This window comes from Piliocolobus tephrosceles, chromosome 1 (genome assembly GCF_002776525.5).
Source record: "Piliocolobus tephrosceles isolate RC106 chromosome 1, ASM277652v3, whole genome shotgun sequence".
Classification (NCBI taxonomy): Eukaryota; Metazoa; Chordata; class Mammalia; order Primates; family Cercopithecidae; genus Piliocolobus; species Piliocolobus tephrosceles.
In genome coordinates, this window is record NC_045434.1 from 170089820 (window position 1) to 170106749 (window position 16930).

General features: G+C 43.6%; 1 protein-coding gene across 3 annotated transcripts in view; it reads right to left on the reverse strand.

The window, feature by feature from the left end:
- ZFYVE9 (zinc finger FYVE-type containing 9) overlaps positions 1-16670 on the reverse strand; it is a 202745-nt gene extending 186075 nt beyond the window's left edge. For 2 of the 3 annotated variants that reach the window (XM_023188602.1, XM_023188610.2), the window contains exon 1: positions 16265-16670. The gene's annotated coding sequence lies outside the window, so the exon portion shown is untranslated. The remainder of the gene's footprint in view (positions 1-16264) is intronic. The other variant, XM_023188617.2, reaches the window with a different exon arrangement.
- Positions 16671-16930: the final 260 nt, after the last annotated feature.

Consider the following 16930-nt stretch of genomic DNA (forward strand, 5'->3'; position numbering starts at 1 on the left):
CACAAAACATACAAGAACAATAGAGTTGGCTAGCTGTTAGACTGCCCTGGCTCCCTAGAAAGCAGCTAACAAACATCTGAAAACTAAGTGTGAAGGCCAGAGGGCTCTTTGATAGCTCACAAACAGGTCCTTATCACCTACCATGGAAGGCAGTAAAAGATGAAGAACAAACTCTGGATGGCTACAGACCACTGCTTCACGATGACTGAATGCTCAGCCAAGGCAGGCTTGTTATGCCAAGGTCAGGATCCTGGTTTAGAAAACCCAGAGGCCTGATAGACAGGTTAGGGATAGATGGTTGCCCCCAAAGATTGTCATTTCCAAATCCTTTGAACTCAGGGATGAGTTAGCACTCCCTGCTGTGCAGAAGCACACTTCAGAGGTCTGTCACGTGCAAGGCAACACAGGGGCTCCCTAAGGATCTGTCCCTATCTGCATTCTTGGATGCCATGATAATAGCTAGTGCTAACCCTGCCAAGGACATCTTGGACCTGATAAGGGAGAACGGAGACTATAATTCCCAAAAGAATGGCAAGAATTAGCCAGTGTAAGTAAACGAGCAGGACTGGCATAAACCACAGTACTAGATTTTCAAGGTGCTTAATCAAGAAAGAAGGGACATTAGACTAAGGTCACGTTTACTGGTTGAAAGGGGGGCTGTCTCAGGATATGAGAAATAACACTGTGGCAGGGACCTGGGAGATGGTGTAAACTTGCTGTCAGGGTGGCTCCTAGGAGTCTGGAGAAAATGATGGCCCAAACTAATTGAGGGTGAAATGACTGAATTGACATAGCAGAGAGCAGTGGACAGGATTAAAAGGCTTAGGAAAGTGGATATGATAGAGTTGTGTATACCATGTGAGGAGAGAAGACCATTCATCAAAGCCATCAGGAATATACTGATGAGAGAGGCACCAGCATCACTAAGAAGCTCAGTGGTGGCACTCCTCTAAAGGAAAGGCTCATTGAGAGCAATAGGGGACAGGTGGTGGCACTTAAACACCAGAAGCTAGTGAACCGTTGCCATTATGATTCATGTCGAAAGACAGCCAATAAGACTTAACTTTCAGGGAGCTATGGAGATAGTTAAGAGAATATGGTGCACGTTGGGCATGGTGGCTCATGCCTGTAATCCCAGCATACTCTGGGAGGCTGACGTGGGTGGATCACCTAAGGTCAGGAGTTCAAGACCAGTCTGGCCAACATAATGAAAACCCCGTCTCTACTGAAAATACAAAAATTAGCTGGGTGAGGTGGTGGGCACCTGTCATCCCAACAACTCAGGAGGCTGAGGCAGGAGAATCACTTGAACCCGGGAGGTGGAGGTTGCAGTGAGCCAAGACCACACCACTGTACTCTGTTGCCTGGGCAACAGAGTAAGACTCTATCTCAAAAAAAAAAAAAGAAAAGCAAAAAAGGAAAAAAACAGAATATGATGCCATAAGGAAAAAAACAGGTAGTCAAAATCATTGCTGCTTAATGTATATAATCAAAACAAGGCAAGAATTGGATAAGCAGGAGGCTGAAGGTGATTGCACCAATAAAAACCTACCATCCCTTTCCCAGTTCCTGAACCTGGGCCAGTTTTCAGATCTAGACTCATATATACATATGTAAAATTACTCCCAAGTCCATCCTCAAAGGAACCTATGGCCATTTACTCAGGCAACTATAAAGTGGAGAAAGGAAAATACCCATCCCCTGGGTATAATCAAAACCGAAATTGTGTACCGGGGAGAGGTAAAGGGAATGGCAACGATTAGTGTCACCTTTAAGGATCTCAAAGATTCAAGGGCAGTAGTACCTAAATATATCTATTTAATTCAAAAGTCTGGCCCCTACAGGAACCAGCTGGATATACCACAAACTCAAACAAGTAGCAACCATGACCACATTGCCATGCTAGATGCAGTATGTTTGTTACAGCAGATAAATATAGCTTTGGGTACATGGCATGCAGCCATTTGTATGGCAAATGAGTTCCTTTCTATCCTAATCAGAAAAGAGGATCAGAAACCGTTCACTTTCATGTGGAACAAACAATAAAATGCATTCATGGTTTTGCTTCGAGGCTGTTAACTTCACTCTATCATAATACAGTCTGCAGAGATCTGGACTCAAAACAGCACATAGATCCATTACATCAGTGATACATGTTGATCTTGTAAGATGAGCAAGAGGTGGGTAGCATAGTGAAGGGCTTGGTGAGGGACATGTGTTCCAAAGAGGGTAAAGAAAAACCCTACAAATATTCAGGCATCTATCATTTCAGTGAAGTTTTAAGAGTCCACTGGTCGCAATCATGCCAACACATCCCTCCAAAGCAAAAGACAAATTGCTGCATCTTGCATCCCCGACTACAAAAAAGGAAACACAATGTCTAGTAGGCTCCTTTAGATTCTAGAAGTAACACATTCTATACACAGGAATACCGCTGTGGCCCGTATACTGGTTGACATGAAAGGCTGCCAGTTTTGAGTAGGGGCAACAACTCTGCAGCAAGTCCAGGCTGTAGTGCAAGCAATACATATGCTGTTCAAAGTACCAATGGTGAGAAAAGATGTAGTGTAGAGTTTATAGCAAGGAAGAGAATCAAAATGCAGGCCCCTAGAGTTCTGCAGGAAAGCCATGCTATTAGAAAAACAGGTTCTGGTGTGCAACTGTGTCCTGTTAAGAGATAGAATGCTTCATCACTGGGCACCATGTGTCCAGACTTTCCATAATAAGCTGCATTCACTAGACTCACCAGGTCATAAAGCCACGTGAGCACAGCAGCAATCCATTATAAGATAGGAATGGCATATCAAGGATCAAAATGAAACAAAATCAAAGGGCACAAGGAGACTGCTATAAGTGGGCAGCCAAGACTTCCCTGGCACCCACCACACAAGCACCCCTTCCTCAGGTCACATCTATAGCTGTTTGGTGTATCCTACATGACCCACTTAAGAAGGAGAAAAAAGCCAAAGTTTTGCTTATAAGTAGGTCAGCTCCGTATGTGAATGCAAACTGAAAAAAACAAGTTCATTATAGCTACACTTAGGTATGACCTTGACAATGAAAAGGGAATATCTTCTTAACAGATAGAACTTTGAGTAGTGCACCTGGTTATGAATTTTATGCAGAAAGGAAAGTGGCCTGGGGTGAGAATATATAAACTTATGGGCAATGGCAAATAGACTGGCCAACTGGTTAAAGGCCTTTAAGGAGAAGGACATGGGCAAGAGGTATGAGTGAAGGCAAATGAATGAACATATGGGAGTGGATGAAACATATGAAAATCTTTGTTTCATGTGTTAACACCCACCAGAAAGTATCCAATACAGAAGAGCCAATGAACAGCCAAGGAGACAAAATGACTCAACTAGCTGACGTCGGTCACCCAGAGGTGGCAAGATGGGGACATAAATGGAGAGGTCACTGTGGCAGAAATAGAGATGGAAGCAGAGAAGGAGACATGGACTCCCATTTACCAAGGCCAACTCTGAACATCCAACCTATGAGCAACAAAGACCAACATCAAGCCCCCATATAGCATTATGCCTCAGGCAGACCAACAGACTATCAAGTGGCAAGCTGACTACACTGTGCCTCTTCCATCTTGGATGGGCCAATGATTGATCTTTACAGGATTAGACACTTATTCCAGGTATAGATTTGCCTTTCCTGTCCACAGAGACCTAGCCAGTACCACTAAACACGGACTTACACAGTGCTTAATCAACAGACATGGAATCCAGCCAAGCAAATCACTTCACAAAAGATTTGTGGCAGTAGGCCCATAACCATGAGCTCCAGTAGTTATATCCGTAACAGCTCCATACAAAAGGACCCAGTCTTACAGAGTATTGGAATGGCCTGCTGAAGGTACAGCTTATGTATTAGCTCAGAGACAAAAATGGTGTGCTACCCTCTTGTATGCAGTACATGCACTGATTTAGAGCTAGGTTCCCAGTAAGAAGAATACATGGGTCTGAGAACCAAGAACTGAAAAGAGAAACAGCCCCTGCCATCATTCCCAATGATCTACTTTGTGCTTCCTATCTCTGCAATGTGGGGGCTCTATGGCGTTAGAAGTCCTGGTACCCAAGCGGGCACACTTTTGCCAGGAGACACAGTCAAAGGTCACAATGAACTACAAGTTACAGCTGCAGCTTGAATATTGGGTGTTCCTTGTGTCCAAGGACTAGAAAGCAGTAAGAGGAATGCCCATCTTGGCAAGATTAATTAACCCTCATCCTCAGGAGGAAGTAGGGCTGCTGTTACACAAAGGGAACAAGAAGGAACATGTGTGGGACTCAGATGATCCCCTAGGATACCACTTAATGCTCCCTGCCCAGTTGTGACTATGAATGGACAAACGCAATCACTCCAGTCTGAGAAAGGTATGGTTCTCAGACTCTCAGAAATGAGGGTTTGGGTCATACCACTAGGTAAACAACCAACACCAGCAGAAATGATAGCTGAGGGCAAGGGCAATTTAGACTACATAGTGGAGATGGCTCTAGAACCTTGTGGCTCTGAGACCAGCTACAGTGATGAGCCTGAAGCCTGCCTGTCCCACTAATGTCTTTCTACATTTCCTCCCTTGGAGGTGCTGCTCTCAGGAACTGTGAAGACATGGATCTGTGCATCACAAGAAATGGACTGTAGCAGTCACTTCCTTCAAAAAAGAATTGCCATTCAGGTACAAGGAGTTTGGATAGCTAACAGCCTCCAGCTGCAGCGTGTCCAGAATTCATCTCAGCTTCCCAGTCATGACCATGCTCTCCTTGGGCAGCTCTAGCTGGGGACTAAACATGGTGGGTGTACTAAAATCTGGCCATTTCTGCCCATGCAGGACTCCTCTAACAGGCAATATGTGCTCTGAAGTTCCCAGTTAGGTTGACGGAGATTTTTTCAGATCTGCATCACAGATTGAGGCTCTCCCTAGCCAATTCTGCTTTCTCCCCATTTCCTTTCACAGGCATTCCACTCCATAAAACCTCTTGCGCTACTATATCCATTTCAACGTCTCCTTCCCAGGAGACTTGAACCAATATACTACGTAATTAGCTCTTTATGTGTATCACTTCATTTAACCCACTGATGTATTATTGTTAGTCCCATTTTACAGGTGAGAAAACTGAGGCACAAAGAAGTTATTAATTTGCCCAAGATCACAAAGTGAAAGGAGAATTAAATTTGAACCCAGTTTGACTCTGGAGCCTGTAATTTAATCACTATGCTAGGGGAGACAGGATATTGTCTTGTCATCTTTAGATATTAACAGTGATTATTCCGTGTAATTTTAAAGAGTAAAAGAGCAAAAGGATATACACTAGAGGAAAAGCTAGATTTTTGGCTAAATATAAAAAGAAATAATACTGCTAAAATTCTAATAATGTGCAGAACGAGCACCTTCAGGAAGTAATCAGGACCTATCATCTAAGAGTTCAAATAGTCTTGGATATGGTGAGGGTGAGACTTTAAAAAACAGATAAAAGTTGACCTACATCAGTAAAAGGTGTTAATTACTAAGTCCTATGTGGAAAAAAGGGGTTCCACAACCAAATAAGTTTGGGTAATACAGCCAGGCACAGTGGCTCATGCCTGTAATCCTAGTACTTTGAGAGGCCGAGGCAGGTGGATCACCTGAGGTCAGGAGTTTGAGACCAGCCTGGCCAACATGGTGAAATCCCATCTCTACTAAAAATACAAAAATTAGCCAGACATGGTGGTGCATGCCTGTAATCCCAGCTACTCAGGAGCCTGAGGCAGGAGAATTGTTTGAATCTGGAAGGCGGAGGTTCCAGTTAGCCAAGATGGCACCACTGCACTCCAGCCTGGGCAACAAGAGCAAAACTCCATCTCAGAAAAAACTGGGGTAATACATAGCTGAACAAAGTTAAACAAGTTTCTTCTACTCCTTAGTCTTTAGAATACTAATGTGCATTTGCAAACTTCTACCTGAGGGATATAGTAAGCTGAAAACCCAAACTTATTTGACTGAAGAACATTTCCTTGCTCCTAGGGAACATGCTTTAGAAATCCTGGATGGGCCTGGAGCGGTGGCTCATGCCTCTAATCCTAGCACTTTGGGAAGCCGAGGCGGGCGGATCACTTGATGTCAGGAGTTCAAGACCAACCTGACCAACATGGTGAAACCGCATCTCTACTAAAAATACAAAAAATTAGCCAGGTATAGTGGTGGGTGTCTGTAATCCCAGCTACTCAGGAGGCTGAGGCAGGAGAATTGCTTGAATCCAGGAGGCGGAGGCTGCAGTGAGCCGAGACCACACCACTGCACTCCAGCCTAGGTGACAGAGCGAGACTCCATCTAAAAAAAAATACATATACACATAGACACATGACAAGATTCACAGGATGAAAAAAGAGTGTGGACTTTCCAGTCAGAGATATATATGTTTGATATATAAGTTTGAATCATGGATGTGGGCTTAAGCTTAGGAAAATCAATAAAACTCTCCAAGCCTCAGTTTCCTCAGCTGTAAAACGCATAATAATACAATGATCTTATAATAGCCTTAGTAAGAGTTAGAAATAACATATGTGAAATACTTACCAGAAAGATGGCACACTACAAGGAAGGCTTTTATATTACACAAAAAGTAATACAAAGTAAAAGAATCAAGAAAATCTCCATAAACCTGGAATCATGGAAGAACCGGATGCAAAAATAGCGGTGAGGAATGATCAGTTTGGAACCAAATCATGACGGCTATATGCCAGGTTAAAGAATCTCAACCTTGCTTTTTAAACATTGAGCAGAAATTTCCAAGAGTGACCTCACAATAACTTCAAAAATAATTTACCTCAGCTACTACTACAAAAAAAAAAAAAAAAAAAGGGACAATTATCACCAGAATCACAAAAAGGCCTACATGATGTATTGTGAAGTTCAAGTTTCAAACTGGCAGTGTTTTATTTTAATTACCTTTTAGGGATTGTTTCTCCTGCTCAATTGAAAATGAAAAATGGAGACTAAAGTTCCCCTGTTGCCCAGGCTGGAGTGCTGTGGCACGATCTCGGCTCACGGCAGCCTCCACTCTGGGTTCCCAGGTTCAAGTGATTCTTCTGCCTCAGCCTCCTGAGTAGCTGGAACTACAGGGGCCCACCACCACGCCCAGCCAATTTTTGTATTTTTAGTAGAAACCGGGTTTCACAATATTGGCCAGGCTGATCTTGAATTCCTGACCTCAAGCGATCCATCCACCTCGGCCTCCCAAAGCATTGGGATTACAGGCATAAGCCACCGTGCCCAGCCCTATCTATCTATTTATCTATCTATCTATCTATCTATCTATCTATCTACTTATTCAGAGATGAGGTCTCACTATGTTGCTCAGGCTGGAGTAGAGTGCAGTGGCTATTCTCAGACATGATCCCACTACTGATCAGGATGGGAGTTTTGAGCTGCTCCATTCCCATCCTGGGTCAGTTCACCCCTCCTTAGGCAACCTGGTGGTTTCCCACTTCCAGGAGGTCACCCCCTCCCAGGAGGTCACCATACTGATGCCAAACTTAGTGCAGACACCGATCGGCATAGCACACTACAGCCCAGAACTCCTGGGTTCAGGCAATCTTCCTGCCTCAGCCTCCCAAGTAACTGGGACTACAGGCACATGCCACCACATCCAGTCAACGTATTTTAATAAAGAGAATTTTGATATAGACTCTGTTGGGCTATGAAACAAATCATAAAAACATGTACAATTTACTCTTTCTTCATTTTAATAAAATGAAATCTCACAGATAAACACCAAACCTTAATCATTAAAGGTTAGGAAAGAACCAAACCATATTGCAAACAGAAATGCATACTTTTTCATTAATCCTACCAAAAAGGCTCCAGAACTGCTGTTTTTTTAACTTTATATGGAAATTATGCCATCCAAAGGAACTAAAGGATTGTATAATAAACCAGAACAAGAATTTCAGCTCAAAATCACCACTATAGGCCGGGCACGGTGGCTCACACCTGTAATCCCAGCACTTCGGGAGGCCAAAGCAGGTGGATCACGAGGTCAGGAGTTCAAGACCAGCCTGGTCAAGATGGTGAAACCCCATCTCTACTAAAAATACAGAAATTAGCTGGACATGGTGGCGGGTGCCTGTAATCCCAGCTACTAGGGAGGCTGAGGCAGAAAATTGCTTGAATCCAGGAGGCGGAAGTTGCAGTGAGCCGAGATCATGCCACTGCACTCCAGCCTAGGCGACAGAGCAAGACTCCATCTAAAAAAAAAAAAAATCACCACTATAGATTCTAAAAGTGAACTTAAGCAGGAAAATACTGTGGGAGATCCACTGCATGTAGAATGAAGGTCTAAAACTTGCACTTTGTTTACTCACACAGTGGTTCCCTGTAGTATTTCCTAACTGGTTTGAAAAAACTTTAGAAACATTAGCAAGTAATTACTGCTGACTTTGAACTATGTCCTAAAAAACCTCATAGGGAGGCTTTAATACCTTGAATGAGTAACCAAAACATTGGGTAATATTCTACATATAAGACAGACAATCACATTTGTATTTATATAAAATTATGTATCATCGAGAGGTAATGGCGAGTCTTAAAATCTGTCATGCCTGACTGCCTAGAAATGTTAATATGAAACTGGACTGTAAATTTTTAGAAATGCTTCAGTAGAGTTAAAGAAAAACTAAACTTAGGCATTACAATTGCCTTTTCTTAAGAAATATTCATATTGCCTGGGCACAGTAGCTCGCCTGTAATCCCAGCACTTTGGGAGTCCAAGGCAGGCGGATCACAAGGTCAGGTGTTCAAGACCAGCGTGGCCAGCACAGCGAAACCCCATCTCTACTCAAAATACAAAAATTAGCAGGGCATAGTGACAGGCGCCCGTAGTAAAAGCTACCCGGGAGCTGGGTCAGGAGAACTGCTTCACCTGCGAGGCAGAGGTTACAGTGAGTCGAGATCATGCCACTGCACTCTAGCCTGGTCGACAGAGCAAGAGTCTATCTCAAAACAAAACAAAACAAAACAAAACAAAAAAATTCATGTTAAGGCTGGGCACAGTGGATCACGCCTGTAATCCCAGCACTTTGGGAGGCCGAGGCAGGCGGATCACTTGAGGTCAGTTCGAGACCAGCCTGGCCAACATGGTGAAAGCCCGTCACTACTAAAAATACAAAAATTAGCCAGGCGTGGTAGCGCGCACCTGTAGTCACCGCTACTAGGGAGGCTGAGGCGGGAGGATCGCTTGAACTGGGGAGACAGAGGTTGCAGTGAGCCAAGACTGAGCCACTGCACTCCTGCCTGGGTGACAAAGCAAGACTCCATCTCAAAAAGAAAAAAAGAAAGAAAGAAAGAAATATTCATATTAATAGAAGACAGCCTTTTATATAGCTGAAGTCCTCACAGCACCATTCCTATCACCACCCAATGTGGCTAATCAGTTCCATCCACCAGAGTTCACTGTTTACTAAATAGGAAACTAGAAAGTTTACAGCTATTTTTTGTTTGTTTGTTTGTTTTTGAGATGAAGTTTCGCTCTTCTTGCCCAGGCTGGAGTGCAATGGTGCAGTCTTGGCTCACTGCAACCTCCACCTCCGCAGTTCAAGCGATTCTCCTGTCTCAGCCTCCCAAGTAGCTGAGATTACAGGTATCTGCCACCATGCCCGGCTAATTTTTGTATTTTCAGGAGAGATGGGATTTCACTATATTGGCCAGGCTGGTCTTGAACTCCTGATCTCAGAGTTCTCAGTTTGGGAGGCTGCCCACCTCAGCCTCCCAAAGTGCTGGGATTACAGGCATAAGCCACTGTGCCTGGCCTACAGCTTTTATCCTCATGCCAAAAACATTCCTTATCATCAAAGAATCTGGCAATGTATCTGCAAGTAAAAGCTTCAACAATTTACCTAATGACTGTAAATAAAAGTTATTAACCAAGAGCATGGTGGCTCATGCCTATAATCCCAGCACTTTGGGAGGCTGTGGGTTGATCATTTGAGGTTAGGAGTTCCAGACCAGCCTGGCCAACATAATGAAACCTTGCTTCTATTTAAAAAAAAAAAAATTAAAAAGTTATGAACCGCCAATAGAGCCTTACATTACCACTTCACACTCACTAGGATGGTTATAATAAAAAAAACAGATAACAAGTGTTGGTGAGGATGTGAAGAAATTGGAACCTTCATACAATGCAGGTGGGAATATAAAAAGGTGCAGCTACTTTGTAAAAACAATCTGATAGTTTCTCGAAAGGTTAAACATACAGTTACCATTTGGCCCAGGAATTCCATCCCTATAAACACCCAAGAGAAATGAAAGCATATTTCCACACAATCATTTGCACATGAATGTTAACAACATTATTTATAGTAGCCAAAAAGTAGAAAGAGCCCCAACTGATGAATAAATAAAATGTGGTATTTCCATACAATGGAATATTATTCAGCAATAAAAAGAAATGAAGTATTGACACTTGCTACTGAACCCTAAAACTATTATGCTAAGTAAGAGAAACCAGTCATATATCGTATGATTCCACGTACATGAAATGTCCTAAATAGATAAGCAAATCCATAGAGGCAGAAAGTAGTGATTGCCTAGGGCTAGGAGGATTAGGGAGATCCTGGGAGTGACTGTTAATGGCTACAAATTGCTTTTTGGAGTGATTAAAATGTTCTAAAATTAGAGAGCAGTGATGTTTGCACAACTCTGTGAATACATAATACTGTTCTAACTTTTTCAGTTCCGTAAATGGGCTATTTACCATAATTTAAAAGAAAAATGTAAGTACTACTTAATTTGTAAAACAGAAAATACTTTATGCATTGAGTATCCCTTATCTAAAATACTTGGAACCAGAAGCATTCGGGACAGAAGCATTTGGGACAGATTAGAATTGTGACACCAATCTAAACACAAAATTCATTTGTTTCATATATACCTTATACACATAGCCTAAAGATAATTTTATACACTCTTTTTAATAATTTTGTACATGAAACAAAGTTTTGACTATTCTGATTGTGATCCATCACACGAGGTTAGGCGTGGAATTTTCCACTTGTGACATGATGTCAGTGCTCAAAAAGTTTTGGATCTTTGAGCATTTCGAATTTCAGACTTTTGGATTAGGGATGCTCAACCTGTAAAAACAGCACTTTTCACATTATTTTATTAAATAAAATTTACCATTATAAAGCACAAGGTATTCTACTAACCCCATAACCAAATACTAATTCTACTGACACCTTGGTTCCTCCTTAATTTAGCAATCTCTAATAGTTCAAAATTGGATCATGCTGATTTTACTTATTATTAGTAAACTATATAAATAATTAACAATCTGGCCGGCCTGGTGGCTCACGCCTGTAATCCCAGCACTTTGGGAGGCTGAGGCGGGCAAATCATGAGGTCAGGAGATGGAGACTATCCTGGCTAACACGGTGAAACTCCGTCTCTACTAAAAATACAAAAACATTAGCCAGGTGTGATGGCAGGCACCTGTAGTCCCAGCTACTTGGGAGGCTGAGGCAGGAGAATGGCGTGAACCCGGGAGGTGGAGCTTGCCGTGAGCCAAGATCATGCCACTGCACTCCAGCCTGGGCGAAAGAGCAAGACTCTGTCTCAAAAAAAAAAACAAAAAACAAACAAACAAACAAACAAAAACAAATTAACAATCTTTCAAGCTCTTTTTTCAAAACTCAAGAGAAATATATTTTCCACTTCCAGAGTCCAGATTTAACAGGACTCATGGGACTGAACTCTGATTTCCCCATTATATCATTTAATACTTACAATAATCCTGTAAGGTGACCATTATCAGTTACATTTTATAAAAAAGTAAATTGAGACTTAAAGAGGGTTAAGAAACTTGTCCAAGGTTATAAGATAAGACTGACAGGCTATTAAATCTAGTTCTTGCCTACTGTAGTTTATAAGGAAAAGTCGGGGCCGGGCGCGGTGGCTCAAGCCTGTAATCCCAGCACTTTGGGAGGCCGAGACGGGCGGATCATGAGGTCAGGAGATCGAGACCACACTGGCTAACACGGTGAAACCCCGTCTCTACTAAAAACTACAAAAAAAACTAGCCGGGCGAGGTGGCGGCACCTGTAATCCCAGCTACCCGGGAGGCTGAGGCAGGAGAATGGCGTGAACCCAGGAGGCGGAGCTTGCAGTGAGCTGAGATCAGGCCACAGCACTCCAGCCTGGGTGACAGAGCGAGACTCCGTCTCAAAAAAAAAAAAAAAACAAAAAAAAAAGGAAAAGTCTATGTTCTGAAAACAGTTATTAAGTAAATTTAATAAATTGAGAGTTTTTTGAAAACTAAATATATGAACTATTTCTATTCAGTGCCTGTAACTATGTATTTTCCAATGATTATTATATACAGTTGTCTCTCTGTGTCTGTGGAGGACTGGTTCCAGGAACCCACAGGATACCAAAATCTGTGGATGTTCAAATCCCTTATATAAAATGGCACAGTATTCGCATATAACCTATGCATATCCTCCTATATACTTTAAATCATATCTAGATTACTTACAATGCCAAATACAATGTAAGTGTTATGCAAATCAACTGTTATACTGTCTTGGGTTTTTATTTGTATCATTTTTATTATTGTATGATTACTTTTGTGTGTGCGTGTGTGGATATTTTTGAGCCTTGGTTGGTAGGACCCACAGATACAGAGGTCTGACTGTACCAAGAATGTTGCTCTATATAACGCAGGTCAAGTATACACAAGTAAAATTAAAGATCAATGAAAAAAACACTGAAAATAAATAATATGCAACAAGTATACCCTATACAAAGGGAATACTAATTTATTGGCTAAAACTGAAATGGAAAATATACTAAGATCGAAATTGTTTTCCATAAAAAATTCCAAAGAATTCCAAAAGTAGACTTAGTCTAAAAAAAATAAAGCCACCAAGTTTTAAGTCACGCAGAAATCCCAATGCCTGATTTTTGTTTTTCCCAAAAGGAAGAAAGAAATGTACATTTATTGAGCACCTCCTGCATGACAAACACTGAGCTAATTGTTTTCGGTTACTTTTATCTCATGGAACCTGTTCTACTTTGCTGGGAGGGGTAGTGTTACTCCAATAGTACATAAGAAACTCAGAATCTAAATGTCACATTGCTCTAAGAGGTGTAGTAAGGATTCCTGCTCACATCCGACTCCATACTCTGTACCACATTATGCAATTAACAACCATAAAACACACATATACACCATCCCTTTAGGAACATAAGAACTTAAGCTAAAATCCAGGCAATTATCTTTTAAACAAGCTTTGTGCCTTGCAACTAGTCTGTGGCTAGCACGTTAACAAGGTGCCAAGTAAAAGTTTACTGAATGGAATGAACGGTGGTGGTAGCTTAGCAACAGAGGAAAGAATTACCATCTCTACTCACTCTACCTTTCTAAAGGAGTTAATAAGGAACTATCACCAGGCAAAATAAACAATTATTTCCTTAAACAAAACACTGAATCAGGAATTGGAAGAGAAAGGATTAATCATATATAAAAATTATTATCAATATCCTTAAAGGGCAAGATGAGACACAGACGCCTTAAACAGAGATTTAGTACTTTCCACTCAATTACAACACTTGTCTGACCTACCTTGTAACAGTTAATTAAAGGTATTCTGCTTCCACAGGACAAGTTTAGTAGAGCCCTTGGTCATTTTTGTGTTTCCCAGAATACCTACAACAGGACCTGGCACTTAAAAGCCAAAACTGCATAAAAATATTTTACAGATTATAATACCTTTTCAGATGTATTTATCCTAAAAGCCTTGCAAGGTAAGCATAATAACAGAAGTATATGCATTTTACAGACAATGACATTGGTGTCCATTAAGTGCCAAAGTAAATGACGAGGTGTTCTTCTATCACACCACAGCTATCACAGGAGGCTCTCAGTAAATGGTTGCTGATTGGATCAGCTGTCCCTCAAAATATCATTTTTCTTTCTAAGATTATTTACTACAAGAAATGACATCCTTTGAGCTGGAGCTGCAAGGAAGTGGGAAAAAAAAAAGAAATGACTATTGCCACTACAGATTTGTAATTTTGCTAGAAAACAGACACCTTTCTTCGGCTCAGCAAGCTTAGTTAATTTTAAATTTACTGTATCAGTGATTCTCAAACTTCAGTAGGCCTAAGAATCAGGGAGACTGATAAAAATAAAGTTCTTTGGGCCATCGTCATCCCTACAATTTCAATTTAAGGGACCAAGAATCCACATATTACATATAATACCTATGTTATATATATAACAAGCGCTCTCAACTGATTCTAATGTTGGTGGTCTTTAGGGACACACTGAGAACTGTATTCGACTGTATTCGAACTCAGTTCGAATTTGAAATGTATTCGAACGGAGTCTCGCTCTGTTGCCCAGGTTGGAGTCAGTGGCCCAATCTTGGCTCACTGCAATGTCTGCCTGCCGGGTTCAAATGATTTCATGCCTCAGCCTCCAGAGTAGCTGGGGCTACAGGTGCATGCCACAACGCCCGGCTAATTTTTTTATTTTTAGTAGAGACAGGGTTTCACCATATTGGCCAGGCTGGTCTCGAACTTCTGACCTCGTGATCCACCTGCCTTGGAGAGGGGCATCTTGCTTACATTGCCCAGGCCGGACTGGAACTCCTAGGATCAAGGGGTCCTCCCAATTCAGCCTCCCCAGTAGGCCTAGCCATCACACTTTGCCTGAATTAGACTTTTAAAAATCTAAATTAACCTACCAAAATAACTGGTAATCAAGCCAATAATGAACAGAAATCTGACAAAAACAATGCAAGCCTACAGCATGTAAGACAGTAGATCTTCAAAAACGTGTACCATGCCAAACTTTCTCCCTACATGGAGACCCCATGCTGCATAGAAAGTTAAGTTAGGGATCTTTTAGATAGTTATCCATATTCTTCTGTTTCAATTGATTCAACTATGGTTCCAATGTAATCTTGTAAAACATTTTTATAGGTCCTATACAAATGGCAATGTAAAATGGAGCAGTCAGATAATTTCAAACCTAATATACAGAAATAATTTTAAAAATCACTGTCAGTACAAGCCCATTATAAACCTGTACTGTTTACAATCTGTGAGATTATGGGTGATTTCTCCTATTACTATTTATTAAGAGCCAATACGGTACCTTTCTATACTTTCCAAATTTTCTACAATAAGCATATTTTTTCATGATTATAAAAGTTCTGCAAGTACCTATAAGTCTTATAACTTTCACATACATAACAGGAAAACAGAAATAACCTGTAATCACATTTCTCACAAAACATAAATATCTTACGGTATCAAACTGTAAGTACTAACATTTTCCAACATTAATATCAGAACAAATCATTTTATTTCTAAAATTTAGTATGTGTCCCACTTCCTTCAGGTATTTATTAGAGTAGCTGGCACTTAAAGAGGACTTAAAATCCTCTTGCCAACCATTATCTGGATCTCTTTAAGTGGAACATTTTTGTACCGAACACTGAAGCATAAAAATATTTCCTCTGGCGGAGGCGGGGGCGGGGGGGGGACAGACCTTTGTAAAAGACGTTTTTATAACTGTGTTTATCTAGAAAACTTAGCATCGCAAAGATGCGATGGGGCTTTCTCCAAGGCAGACCACGCTTAGAGCCAAGATATAATACAAGGAGGCCGGGCTGAGCAACCGGCAGGTGATGAAATTTCACCTCAAATAAGACGCAAAAGGTTGTTCTCGAGCAAGTCAGATCCATGAATGACACTCTGGGAGTACCACGGGCTCTCTTGGTCCCGCACTCTCTGCACCCCAATTCTCACCCTGGCCTTCTTCTCCTCCCCATTCCCCCGCCACTACCGGGATTCTGAGGTACTCGGTATGGGACGCGGGGAAGCCAAAGCTGTTTGCAAACAGGCGTCATCTACCTCCCTCTGGGATGTACGTGCAGGGCCCGGGCTAAGAGGCTGCGCTCGGCCCGGGCCCGTGCAAACCCGAAAGGCGGCCGTGCTCCTGCCGGCCCCCAGCTCCACACACCGGGCCGCGCCGGAACCGAGGCCGGGGTGAGGGCTTCCCAACGGCGCGGGGCCTAGTCGCCCCCCCACGGCCTTCAGCCTCCCGGGAGACGCGGGCAAAAAGGGCTGAGGCCCCAGGACCGCAGGGTGGGGGAGGCGGCCGCAGTGGCAGGACGCCCCGTCCGCCCGGCCCCAGGGCTGCCGCCAAGACCCCCACAGGCGGCGGGAGGCGGGCGAGCCCCGGACCGCGCCGCGCCACACTACACTCACCTCGAGCAGCGGCCGCCTCCGCTTCAGCATGGCCAGGGGGGTCGTCCCTGAGCCGAAAGCCTCCTCCGGAGGGCACCGGCGCGGCCCCAGGCGCCGCCGCGAAACCTCCCACTCCTGTAGGAGCTGCGGTAGCTGCGGCTGCGGCTGCTACTGCTACAGCTGCTGAGGCCCGGCACCCGCCCAGCCGCATCAGCGCCCGGGCCGCGGCAGCCACGCGGATGCCGGAGGAGCGCCGCCGAGCCAGGCCGGGGGCGCAAGGCTGCGGCGGGACGACCGAGGTGCAGCTGGCGGGGATCCTCAGCGAAGCCTCCAGCGTCGGGTGGCCGCTCCTGCCGCCGGCGCCGCTGGGCCACAGCGCCCCCTGGACCCCACGTCCGGCTACGGCGTCGGGACTGCGGCGGCCGCGCCGGGCACGAGCCGCAGGGAACGCTAAGGAGCGCGGCCTGGGGGCGGCGAGGGCCCCGCGCTCCCTGCGCAGACCGCGGCCCGCGGCCGGCCCGGGACTCCACTTCCCGGGAACCGGAAGCCCCTCAGTTCCCACCAACCCTTGACGTTCCCCGCCCCCCGCCAGACCCAAGCACCTTTTCCTTCTCTCCCGAAGGTACGTGAACGTTCTCGTCACTCGGACCCGCACCTGAGAGCAGGAATGTAAGGGAATCCCTTCGT